Genomic DNA, 12,794 nt, shown 5'->3' on the forward strand with positions numbered 1-12,794 from the left:
GGCATGTTGCAATACTGCTTTCTCTCTGGTCAACATACCATCGCAGTTCGACCCTGCTTTCCTACTTGATCGTGCTTGTTACTGCTCCAAGCTTAAACGTGCTTTCAGTGTGGCCTTAGCCTAAGTTGCAGTCAGGTCCTGAATCTGAAACGGTGTCGCTCATCAAGTTTAGTCAAAACCGAAAAGATCGAGTTGAAGAGTGTTGTTTGTGTGTAACGATATACAGGCTGCAAAATACCTCTACCTCCAGACTAAATCATCGAATATATATTGGCAAGAGAAATGAACAATGCTAGTAGTGGTTTTTCATGGGTTCGGCGGCCACCACCGCCACCCGCCCCTGGAAGAGGCCTCCACCTCATGGAATGTGATGACAAAGACTGCATGTTTAACCTCGTGTGACCTCACTTGAATAGTAGGGCGGTTGGCTTTGAGTGCACCCTTAACCTCACATGATATTACACTGGCTACATGTTCAGGCTTAACCTCACAGACCGCGGGTTCGACCCTAGACTTAAGGGCGTTAACCTTACAGACACAAATTTGGGAAGCATCATTGAGGGTCGAAGCTAAGCGACTGCAGAGTGATTCCTCCTCTTCCTCCTTATGGACTTAGACTTCCTCCTCCTCATAGACTTAGTAGCGTATGACTACCTCCTACTCCTCCTAAGTTCAAGCTTAACCTAACAGGTACGGATTCGACTACAAGTTTAACGTCGTAACGTTGGGAGCATTTTTGGTGCTCGACGGTGAGCGACTTCAGAGTGATTCCTCCTCCTCTTAACTGATTTAGACTTCCTTCTCCTCCGCCTCCTCCTCATAGACTTACTAGCTTATGACTACCTCCTCCTCCGAACGAATTCGACTCCAAGCTTAACCTAACAGGCCCTGGGTTCGATTCTAGGCTTAACCTTACAAGGGTGTTAGCTTTACAGGCTCATGTTTGATGCCCAAGAATGCTAGCTTAACCTAACTGCCAACGTGATTATGGATAAGAGTGCTAGATTAACATAACAAGCACGGATTTGATGCCAGGCTAATCCTTTAAAACGTCAGCATGGAATAATACTCACTTGTGGCACAGTGAAAAAATGTTTTTTGGATAGCTGTGCATATGTTGGTTGATGGAAGTGGAAATTCGATTGATGTAATAGGAGTGGTGATTAACGGGATAGACGTTTTTAGTTTATCATATATATTATCACAACTGAGATACAGCTTTAAAAGAGCGTTTACTATAGAGCACGGTAGCGCTAGCTTAATACCTTCAAGGATCTTTTATACAATATATACAGTATATTTACAAAATTAGGTATTACATATTAAGATATACAGTAATCTGTAAAGTAATACAGCTTAAAATTAGCGTTTACTACAAAGTACACAGCTCTAGCTTAATATTTACAAAACGATTATTCACACACACACTAAGATCGACTGCCTTATGTGGAGTAGTACCTATCAATACTAGTAAGCCCCCAGGCTAAAGTATTGGTAGAATTTGGAATGAAAAACCATTTACAATCTTCATTCTGAAGTGCTGCTTTATTAATTAAATGAGTGTACAACTGATGCGTCTTACTTCTAATAACAACTATTTGCTTATATAAAATGGGTGGATTGTTGTGCGTACAATTTTCATAGTTTTGTAAACTTAGCTCATCCTGTACTACATTCTTTTTAATACATTCGAACCTCTTTATTTGTTTTTTTAAATGGATAATGCAATGTGATTTAGATTTAGTACCTACAAATGAATCTATGATATTTCCAGCACGTTCGTCTTTCATTTTACATAGAACGTTTTTGTTGGCTAGTGGTAGATTATAGGCATTATTTTGAGGATAGTTACTAGTATCAAACCTGCCTAAGTCTGGCTTGATATTCTTTTAATAGTCATCCGTTCTGATTTGGTAAATAAAAGAATCGGTATCTGTGTGGAGTAATTTTACACTGTCAGCGTAGTTCCTCATCATATAATAATGTAATTCGTAATTCAGTGTTTTAGCTAATTCAAGTACAGCAAGACCAACGTATGTAGGTTTGTTGTACTCGACATTAACACGATAAATTTGTATAATGACTAAATTTTCATGTATAATAGCACAGCTATGGAAATTAGATTTACTTATTAAGTTGTTAGCACCACATTTCTTCCGAATATTTTCCCAGTTCATAATCAATTTCATATCAAAGCGTTTGTCAACATTTTCCATTGTCTACCAAACACACTATTATTCATGGGCTAACAAAATATCTTTCTCAAACTAGTTAACTGCATTTGTTCCTATCATTGTTGAGATCGATATGTGGTTTTAGCCATGGTGACTAGTGAAATTCTAGTACGCGATGAATGTTTGCTAACTTCAAACCATGCTGCCTACACTGTTTTCAATTACGATAATGAATAATATACTTAAATTTGACATACAAATTGACGATTAACATGTTTGTTGTTGATGTGATGTACGGAGGCTTCACATTTTCAGGGCAGAACGGTAAGTCATCATACGAAGTGTGTAACTCTTTAGGATAATGCAAGTCGACTTGAAGCTTCATCGTCTAGGGTGTGCAGCTGTAAATCGTCAATCACGCACTGCGGTAGCCAGCGGAAACTGAGCTGGCTCATTGCCCACCCATACTGGTTGTTAGCATCAAGATAAACAATATATTGAGATTGTCGACTAGAGTCAAAACTCGGCATGTACTTGTTATTTGCCTTAGAATACCGTCCACTACATTGACTTAAACCACCTCGAATACATGATTTTATGAAGTGCACCATATCGATTTCTTTTAGCAGTTCCAAATTCCCTTGCGTGTATTTTAACATGGCATCCCAACTGAACTCAAGCGCTCTAAAATACTGGTATGGGTCAAGGCTGTATGTTTCCTTGCAAGCACAGCGAAAATGTTCAAAAACATCAGCTAACTAAAGCTAACTGCTAAATAAAGGTAGGAAATTGTTGCGAGTTCGAAGATAGAAGAGAACAACAATTCTCAATAGAGAATAAATGTATGAGCAAAGAGTCAAACGTAGTTGAAAGGTTAAGATGGGAGGAAACCCAAAGTTGACCAATAAAGGTTGGACAAAATTGCAAGTTTGAAGTTAGAATAGAGCAACAATTCATCAATGGAGGTTAAGCGTATAGGTAAATAATAAAAATAGTTGCAAAGTAAAACAAGGAAGAAACCAAGGATTAATCAGTAAAGGTCGGGCGTAGTTGCGAGTTGGAAGTTAGTCTATACTTAAGCGGCATCTTTAGCGTCTTTAAATATAAGTCAGAGTATTAGCCTAGCGTTTGAATGTGGAACTGCTCCCAGATGTAAGTAGTCTTCATCACTAACTTCAGCTGAATTCAGCGAGCTGTGAAATGATCATTTTAGTAATAAGGAGCATTCTTCGAGATGTTCCAAGCAGTCTATACATTTATATACCTTTACATCGAATTAAATTACACTGGTTTTCTTTAGGAAAACACACCGAATTTCTGTAAATTTTTCTGGTTGCAAATTACTTGAAAGTTTATGATGGCTAGTCGCCATAAGGCGAAACGAGTCAAGAAATTTCAATTTTATAGTATGCTTCTCATCTACTTTTAGGAATTTCGTGAATGCGATATGCCTCTCTTTGTTATGAGGTATTAGATCAATTTTTCACCCGAAGCCCTAATTATTTCTCTAATAATAAAATGTTAGTCATAGCCAGATAAGTTATGTAGAATTACTGGAATTAATTTAGGAATTCTGTACTTTAGATTGCAGCTATTTTGCTCTGGACATCTATGCAAACCTGTTAGGTTGTCATGATCGAAATTTTTGGGGTCATTTTATGAGAATTGACCATCACAAATACCACATTTTATGGCAAGTTCATGTTCTTGTAACTGAATTTCAATCAGTAGCTTCATAGGAATGTTAATATTTAGAATACGGCTAAGACGTACTGCATCTATTTCAAGTCTTTCTAAAAATACTTTAGCGGCATCAGATCCTCTATACAGCTCTAACTTATTACGCGAACTATCATAAATATTTTTAGTATAATACGCAAAGCTATACGGGGCATGAATGTGAGTAGTATTGGTAAAAGTGATGTCTGGATTGAGGTTTTCATGCGATAAATGATTTGAGGATTGCTTCATAGACTGCGTAGATGACAAAAGGCACCACAGCTGCTTGTCATAATTCGTAAATTTTAAAACATTATTGTCTATGGTAGGTATCTCTGTACATACATGATTGCAGTCATTTTAGAGTGGTTTGCTATCTTATATTCAGTTCTAAAATACTACAAGCATCCATCACATAGCCACCTTTTATATTTTTATTTTAATAACTGGCTACTAACAAGTCTAATCAAATTTTAAATCCAACAGAAATGACTATTCTCACTATTTTCTACATGTAGTAAGTTAACATGTGTGCCTTTCTTATCATTTGTATAATACAGAGGTATTAGACTTTTTGTCTACGTCATCCACGTTAATGCTAATATTATTTAGTTGTTCAAAGCGCTTAATGTATTTTAACTGCATAGGAAATTCTGTACCTTCTAAATTTGGTTGCGTTGAATAGTGACGATACGATTATATTCTTTTGGCTACGTCTAATTTTGCCGGGTTTAAAGCCGACATAACAGCTAATGAAAAGTACGCCTCGTTATTGTTTTGGGCGTTAACAACAGCTTCTTTTCGCTCAATCCATGTCGGTAGCTCGATGTATGAGGATTCTCGCAAGAGTTTGTAGTTTTTGATACTAACCTCTAGATACAAAATTTTAACTAAAGCCCACCCTGCTTCCTTCTCTTGAAACTCTTCACTTTAGTAGAAATAACGTTTGAGATATCTTTATAAATATTACTAAAATCAGTTGACTCACTTAAAACCATATTCTTATTATTAAATGATTAAATATCCGTTATTTCACTTTCATCTATGCTCTTAATAGACAATGCATGACGTTCAAAATTGACTTTAAATAAATTATGAGTAGACAATGTTTTGTTAAGCAGCTGTTGCACATCCGGTTTAACGCAATTAAGGAAGTTTTCAGTCTTTGCAACTTCTCACTAGTACGAATTCTGCAACTGATAATTCTATTTCTAAATGCACTTTTAATTACTTCGATGTTTGTACTAGCTGCAGTTCTACAAGCATTTTTCAATGTTCATTACCCTTTGTACTTCTTAAGTTGTCCTGAAAATGTGAAGATTGCACATTAGTGTTACAGTGTTCGCAGTGTATAATTTGAAGTTCTTTGCTATGTTCTAGTCCATTTCTTCTAGGTTTTTCTTACTACACTTTTCTTCACCTACATCAGTATTTACACGCTATCTTCGCATAGCCTGAGGGGCTATAGTCGCAAGTAGATGCCTAAGCCAGCTGAAGTAATGCTACTACGTGAGACTGGTACTGTTCTACGTTAGCAAAGTATTCCCCGAAAATTTTACATAAGGCATATGTAAAACTAGGATATTTTACTTGAATACGACGTGCAAGGTTATACCGACTTGTGAACGTACCCTCACACTGCCCGCAGGGGGACATAGTGTGATCATGTTAAGCACCCTTATGTCTGGCAGGAGCGGCACACCTTACAAAGCCCTTAGTGCATAGATCACACCTAAACATAATAGATGCTAATATGTGCTCCTCAGCTAACTGCTACAGCTTATAAAATCTCTGCAAAATAAATAAATAAAATGATTATTCGCAGGCTACCTCATGAAAAAGATTTTTAACAATACACTTTATCTTCTTTTTCGTACCTAACGTAGTAGAAGCACTCTTGCAGATAACAATGGATGCGGATGTTGCCGCTGTCAAAATGAAACAACTTCAGCTAACTGCTGGAATGTAGCTGCAAACTAACGCTCTTAACTTGAATATCCTACAGTCGAGTCGCAAGGTTAAAAATTAGAAGTGCGGCCAGTATCCAGTATTCGGGAGATCGTGGGTTCGAACCCCACTGTCGGCAGCCCTGAAGATGGTTTTCCGTGGTTTCCCATTTTCACACCAGGCAAATGCTGGGGCTGTACCTTAATTAAGGCCACGGCCGCTTCCCACTCCTAGCCCCTTCCTGCCTCATCGTCGCCATAAGACCTATCTGTGTCGGTGCGACGTAAAGCAAATAAAAAAGAAGAAGAAGAAACGAAAATACGATCAATTAAAGTCAGACACGGTTATAAGTTTGAAGTTAGAAGAGAACAACAATTCATCAATGGAGATTAGACGTAAGAGTAAAGAGTCAGATAAAATTGCAAAGTAAAAAACTGGGAGTAAAAGCAAAAGTTGCTAAATAAAGGTAGGAAATTGTTGCGAGTTTGAAGTTAGAAGAGAACAACAATTCATCAATAGAGATTAAAGTACCGGGCGAGTTGGCCGTGCGCGTAGAGGCGCGCGGCTGTGAGCTTGCATCCGGGAGATAGTAGGTTCGAATCCCACTATCGGCAGCCCTGAAAATGGTTTTCCGTGGTTTCCCATTTTAACACCAGGCAAATGATGGGGCTGTACCTTAATTAAGGCCACGGCCGCTTCCTTCCAACTCCTAGGCCTTTCCTATCCCATCGTCGCCATAAGACCATCTGTGTCGGCGCGACGTAAAGCCCCTAGCAAAAAAAAAAAAGAGAGATTAAAGTAAGAGTAAATAAGGACGGATAGTTGCAATGTAAAACAAGGAAGAAACCAAGAGTTAATCAGTAAAGGTCGCACATAGTGGCGAGTTTGAAGTTACGAAAGAACAACAATTCATCAATAGAGATTAAACGTAAGAGTAGTCCGGCTTCATGGCTAAATGGTTAGCGTGCTGGCCTTTGGTCAAAGGGGTCCCGGGTTCGATTCCCGTCAGGGTCGGGAATTTTAACCATAATTCGTTAATTCCGCTGGCCCGGGGGGTGGGGGTATGTGTCGTCTTTATCATCATTTCATCCTCATCACGACGCGCAGGTTGCCTACGGCGGTCAAATCAAAAGACATGCACCTGGCGAGCCGAAGTCCACGGACACATCCCGGCACTAAAAGCCATACGCCATTTCATTTTTCAACGTTAGAGTATATATATTAAAAATATAATTTCAAGTTTCAAATAGGAAGAAACTGAGACTTGACCAATAATGGTCGTGCATAGTTGCAAGTTTGAAGTTACAAAAGAACGACAATTCATCAATAGAGTTTAAACTTAAGAGTAAGTATAAAAATAGTTGCAAGGAACCAAGTTTTAACCAATAAGGGTCGGACATAGTTAAAGGTTTGAAGTTAGAAGAGGACAACAATTCATCAATAGAGTTTAAAAGTAAGTAATAAGAAAACTTGCAAAGTATAAAAGGAAGAAACCAAGAGATGACCAGTAAAGGTCGGATATAGTTCGAGTTTGAAGTTATAAAAGAACAACAATTCATCAATAGAGATTGAACATAAGAGTATATATTTACAACATAGTAGCGCATTTAAAATAGGAAGTAACCAAGAGTTGACCAATAAAGGACGGACATAGTCGCAAGTTTGAATTTAGAAGAGAACAACAATTCATCAAAGAGATTTACCGTAAGTGTAAATAATAAAAAGTTGCAAAGCAAGAAAACGAAGAAACCAAGAGTTGACCAGTAAAGGCCGGACATAGTTGCTAATTTGAAGTTACGAAAGAACAACAAGTCATCAATAGAGATTAAAAATAAGAGTATATATATTCAGAACATAGTTGCAAAATTTGAAATTGAAGAAAACAAGAGTTGACCAATAACGGTCGGACATAGCTGCAAGTTTGAAGTCACAAGGAGAAGTACAATTCATCAATAGAGATTAGTCGTAAGAGTCAAGTGACCGTCCTAGTCGCAATGTTAAACACGTATATAATAATAATAATAATAATAATAATAATAATAATAATAATAATAATAATAATAATAATAACGTACCTTATCAATTATTCACGATGATTTCCTGATGAGTAATAACAGACACACAATAGATAGCCCCCGTCTTTAAATAGCAATCCAATGTTCAAACGTATGCATATTTTTCCATACGCTGATCGGACAATGACATGTACGAGCACGTGGCTAAATGCACCAAAAGCTACATTTGCAAATTTTTGCCACATTAGTAACCCTTGCTGCTTGCAGAAACAATTCTGCTGAGATATGGCATGGTTCGCTTCATAATACATTTTTGGCATTCCTTTATTTCCGCAGAAGTCGGGGTAGTGACTTCTAGCAGCTCAAACTTTAGGTGTTAATTTAACGCACAATCATTTATGATAGCAGTCCACGGGAAAGAGTGCTGAGTTCGATTCCCTGTCATGTATAGCGCAAACATTTTTCGGTTCTGAACAAAGAGTTTTAATCTCTAAGTGATGTAAACATTACAGTAGGCAATTGGAAGTCTCTTGCGTTCAAATCTATAAGCTCGAAATGTTACAATCAAAAATTCAGTTTTCTAAACACGTAAAACCCACCAAGCGGGTTACGCATCAGATGCTAGCGTATTTGACTCGGCGGTCGCTCAGCTTCGAGGTATAAATTGGAGTAAAGTATATCACCATCTCCCTAGTCCCATGTCGGGCCGCCATATTCTTCCTAGTTCAGCTCCAAATCGCTTTGTAACGATTGAATATTATAGAAATAATGTGCGGTGTGTGAGTGTAGGTGTACAATCCAGGTTCATTTAAATATTCTAGATTTTGTAATTCCCGGCTGGGTTGAGAATTTTATTCTCTCTTGGGTAATTCTGCTAATACGTGAACTCCTGCGGGACTAAATTCAGGCATCGGATTATTTTTATTTATTGAGTACGCATGTTGAGTATTAAGTACGAAGGTCGGTTTTGTCCTACAAATTATTATTAATATTATTTATTATTATTAATATTATATATAGTATTTTAGATTTTGTAATTCCCGGCTGAGTCGGGGATTTTAGTTTTATTCGGTAATTCTAATAATACGCGGACTCGTGCGGGACTAAATTCAGGCATCGGATTTTTTTCTTATTGGGTACGCATATTGAGTATTCAGTACAAAGGTGGGTTGTATCCTGCAAATTATTGTTATGTGTATGTGTGTGTGTTTGGCACTTAATAGTTGAATTGTCGGGCTGAGTATCTCAGACGGTAAAGGCGCTAGATTTCTGACACTTATTTGGCGGGTAATGACTAACTGTTACAAACAAGGGAAAACTACATTCATGTTCATAAAAAACAGGACACCTTGAAATACTAGAGATTAGGAAGTTCATGCTCACAGGACATGTTCATTAGTATCTTCTGCAGAAACGATTAGCATTTCAGCTACCTAGGTTCAGCATGTGTCCTGTTGCCTAGTAGACATTCGACCCTCCATGGGAACTGATAACTTGTTCCATGCGTGATGGCATCGACGCGAAGTATACGACGCGAATGGCGTCCTGGGGTATAGCCATCCATGCTGCATACATCTGGTTTCACAGTTCATCTTTGGTGCTTGGCATTGGGTCACAGCGCCGCCCCCGTCATTTTCCATATCTCACATATTTTCTACTGGCGACAAGTCCGGGGATCGGGTGGGCCAGGGTAACATTCTGACGTACTTTGACAACAAGAAGGCACGTGTTCGTGCAGAAACATGTGGTCACGCGTTGTCCTGCTGAAATATGGCGTCTGGGGTGTCGTCCAGAAAGGGTACGGCTACGGGCCGCAGGATGTCATTCACGCGGGCCAAACTGTTCACAGTGCTCTGGACACACACCAACTGTAATTTTTGTTTTTACGCAATAGCACCCAACTCCATAGGGACTTGAGTTAGCGCCGAATGTCTTGTGCGAATGCAGTCAATGTGATGCCTCTCCCACTGTCTGCCGCGAAACAAAATGCGGCCATAATTTTCAAACAGGAAGTGGATTCGTCTGAAAACACTATCTACTGCCATTGCTGTTCCCAGTGACGACGTTCCATACACAGTTGCAATCTAGCATGTTTATGCACATTATTCAATGGTAGGAGGAAAAGTGGACGACGAACCAGTAACCCAGGCCGTAGCAAACGACGAGGGACTGTCACTCCTGATAGTGTACGATGTGTTAAGCTGTTCCACTGTTGCGCCTGAGCCGAGGAGGACGTAGATCTGTCCTGCAATGCCATTCGGATGAGTTGTTGATCTTCTCGGGGGTGGTCTGTGTGGTGCGACCAGATCCATCTCGTCGTGCTCTACGGTCTTCTGTGAATCATTCTATACACACCCGTTTCACTGCCGACACACTTCGTCCCACACGAGAAGAAATTTCCCGGATGATTGTATCACCTCCTCTCATGCCAAAAATGTGCTCTCTTACAAACGCACTCATTTGACTGTACGTTTCTAGCATACGTCTGCGAGGCATCCTGCACATCTGCTCGAGTCACACTGATCCATTAACTTCGGTTTATAGCGACAACGAAAGCCGCAGGCACATTTTACCAGCCGGTGGTCGTGCGCCGAAATAGCGGTGTGGACCTTGAACCTGAGGACCGATATGGTTCCAATGTTAATCATTTCTTCAGAACATACTAATTCACATGTCCTGTAAATATGTACTTCCTTATCTCTAGTATTTCAAGGTGTTCTTGTTTATATTAGCATGAGTGTAGATGGGGGATGAATACGCAGCCGTCTTAGTAGATTTACTGCTACGTAAAAGAACTCCCGTAGGACTAAATTTCGGGACTTCAGTGTAGTACACTAACAAATTAATTTCCGAGCAGAGTAGCTCAGGCGGTTAAAGTGCTGGCCTTTCCTTTCTTACTGTGCATGTATGTTGAGTATTCAGCATGGAAGCAGGTTGGATCTTCGAAATTATTATTACCCCGACCTCGAACGGAAGTCGAACTTAGCGTGCTTCAGTTAACAAACAAGATTTTTATTGTACAGTCATGCTCGTTTGCTGTCTAAGTAAAAGAGCCACCGTTTCGATTGCTACTCGTGTCGGCGTTTCGTGCAGTCATTTTTTGCTGATATGTGCATACTAGGCTAAATGCAAAAAACAATGAACTCGGTATTTCATGTCTCAGCGAATACTTCCTGGTCTAATCAACTTGCTCGTGCAGTCAATTTTTTGCTGATATGAGCATTCTAGGCTAAATGCAAAAAAAAAAAAAAAAAAAAAATGAACTTGATGTTTCTTGTCTCAGCAAATACTTCCAAGTCTAAACAACTTGCTGTGCAGCCAATTTTTCTGCTGCTATGTGCGTACTGGGCTAAATGCAAAATAATGGTTTTGCTATTTCATGTCTCAGAAAATACTTCCAAGTCTAATCAACTTGCTCGTACATACAACTTTTGCTACCGGGCGAGTTGGCCGTGCGCGTAGAATCGCACGGCTGTGAGCTTGCATCCGGGAGATAGTAGGTTCGAATCCCACTGTCGGCAGCCCTGACAATGGTTTTCCGTGGTTTCCCATTTTCACACCAGGCAAATGCTGGGGCTGTACCTTAATTAAGGCCACGGCCGCTTCCTTCCAACTCCTAGGCCTTTCCTATCCCATCGTCGCCATAAGACCTATCTGTGTCGGTGCGACGTAAAGCCCCTAGAAAAAAACAACAACTTTTGCTGAAATTTACATACTGTCACGGCCTCACTTTAGCTGAGTTCTCACTCCGTATTCAGTTAAAGTACTTTGACAAACAGTTCACACTTATTCTTCAGTGAAAGAAAAGCTCGCCATCGATTTCAGGTCGGATTTCAGGATTTTTCTTATACACTTAAGCTCTATAGTTCGGACTACAAGTGAGCTGCAGGTCCGAAAACCCGAGCCGGCGATTTTTCTTCTTCGCTCAGAGTTAGATATTTGAATTTTTGGAGTTAGATATTTGAATAGTGCTTCAGTTTTGAGTCCACTTGAGCTCCATTTTCGATCCTTGTCGGGGTAGGTATTTTTAATTTTAATTTTTAATTTCCCGGAGCTCAAACACGTGAGTTTTTTATTAAACAATAGCACTTCAGCTTTGTGTCCAAGTGAGCTCCAGGTTCGAATCCCAAATCGGTCGGTGATTTTTCAATTTCTTGTACTAGGTTTCATTTAAACCCACATGCTTCTAACGCACAGTCATGCATGTTTACTACCTAGGCACAGAAGACACCTTTTCTATTCCTAGTCGGGTCGTTAGGTGTTTTGAATAAAACAATAGGACTTCAGCTTTATGTCCAAGTAAGTTCCAGGTTCGATTCTCAACTCGGTGGGTGATTTTCTAATTTCTTGTAGTGCTAAAGATAGGTTTTTCAATTAAACTCGAAGCTTCTAACGTACAGCCATTTTTGTTTACTACCCAAGTAGAGGGGCCATGGGTTTGAACCCGCACTGTCAGTCAGCCCTGAAGATACTGTAGTTTTCCCATTCTCACACCAGGCATATGTTGAGGCTGTACCTTAATTAACTGATGTGTTCTATGAACTTTTTTGCCCTAGGCCCTTCCAAAATTGTGACAGGAGGTACATCTAACCGTAAAACTTGGACCAATATGGCGATTGTGTGGTTAGACTGATGAGTAGGCGAGTGTTTCCTTTCTACTCCTGGGCCTTTTCTATCTCATCGTCGCTATAAGACCTCTCTGTGCGACGTAAAACAATTTTCTAAATAATAATAATAATAATAATAATAATAATAATAATAATAATAATAATAATAATAATAATAATAACATGCAACCTCCGGAGAGACCTGGTGCAGGTCTTTTGATTTGATTCCCGTAAGCGACCTGAGCGCCGTGGTCAGGATTATCCGGGAACCTCTGTGACTAATGTTTGATGTGTTCTATGGACTTTTCTTGCACTGGGCCCTTCCAAAATAG

The 12,794-nt window shown here is 39.4% G+C and overlaps 1 protein-coding gene across 2 annotated transcripts in view; it reads right to left on the reverse strand.

The window, feature by feature from the left end:
* Positions 1-7,977, reverse strand: part of LOC136864521 (pickpocket protein 11) — a 248,834-nt gene extending 240,857 nt beyond the window's left edge. For both annotated transcript variants that reach the window (XM_067141597.2, XM_067141596.2), the window contains exon 1: positions 7,916-7,977. The gene's annotated coding sequence lies outside the window, so the exon portion shown is untranslated. The remainder of the gene's footprint in view (positions 1-7,915) is intronic.
* Positions 7,978-12,794: the final 4,817 nt, after the last annotated feature.

The sequence above is a fragment of the Anabrus simplex genome, chromosome 2 (genome assembly GCF_040414725.1).
Source record: "Anabrus simplex isolate iqAnaSimp1 chromosome 2, ASM4041472v1, whole genome shotgun sequence".
Lineage (NCBI taxonomy): Eukaryota > Metazoa > Arthropoda > Insecta > Orthoptera > Tettigoniidae > Anabrus > Anabrus simplex.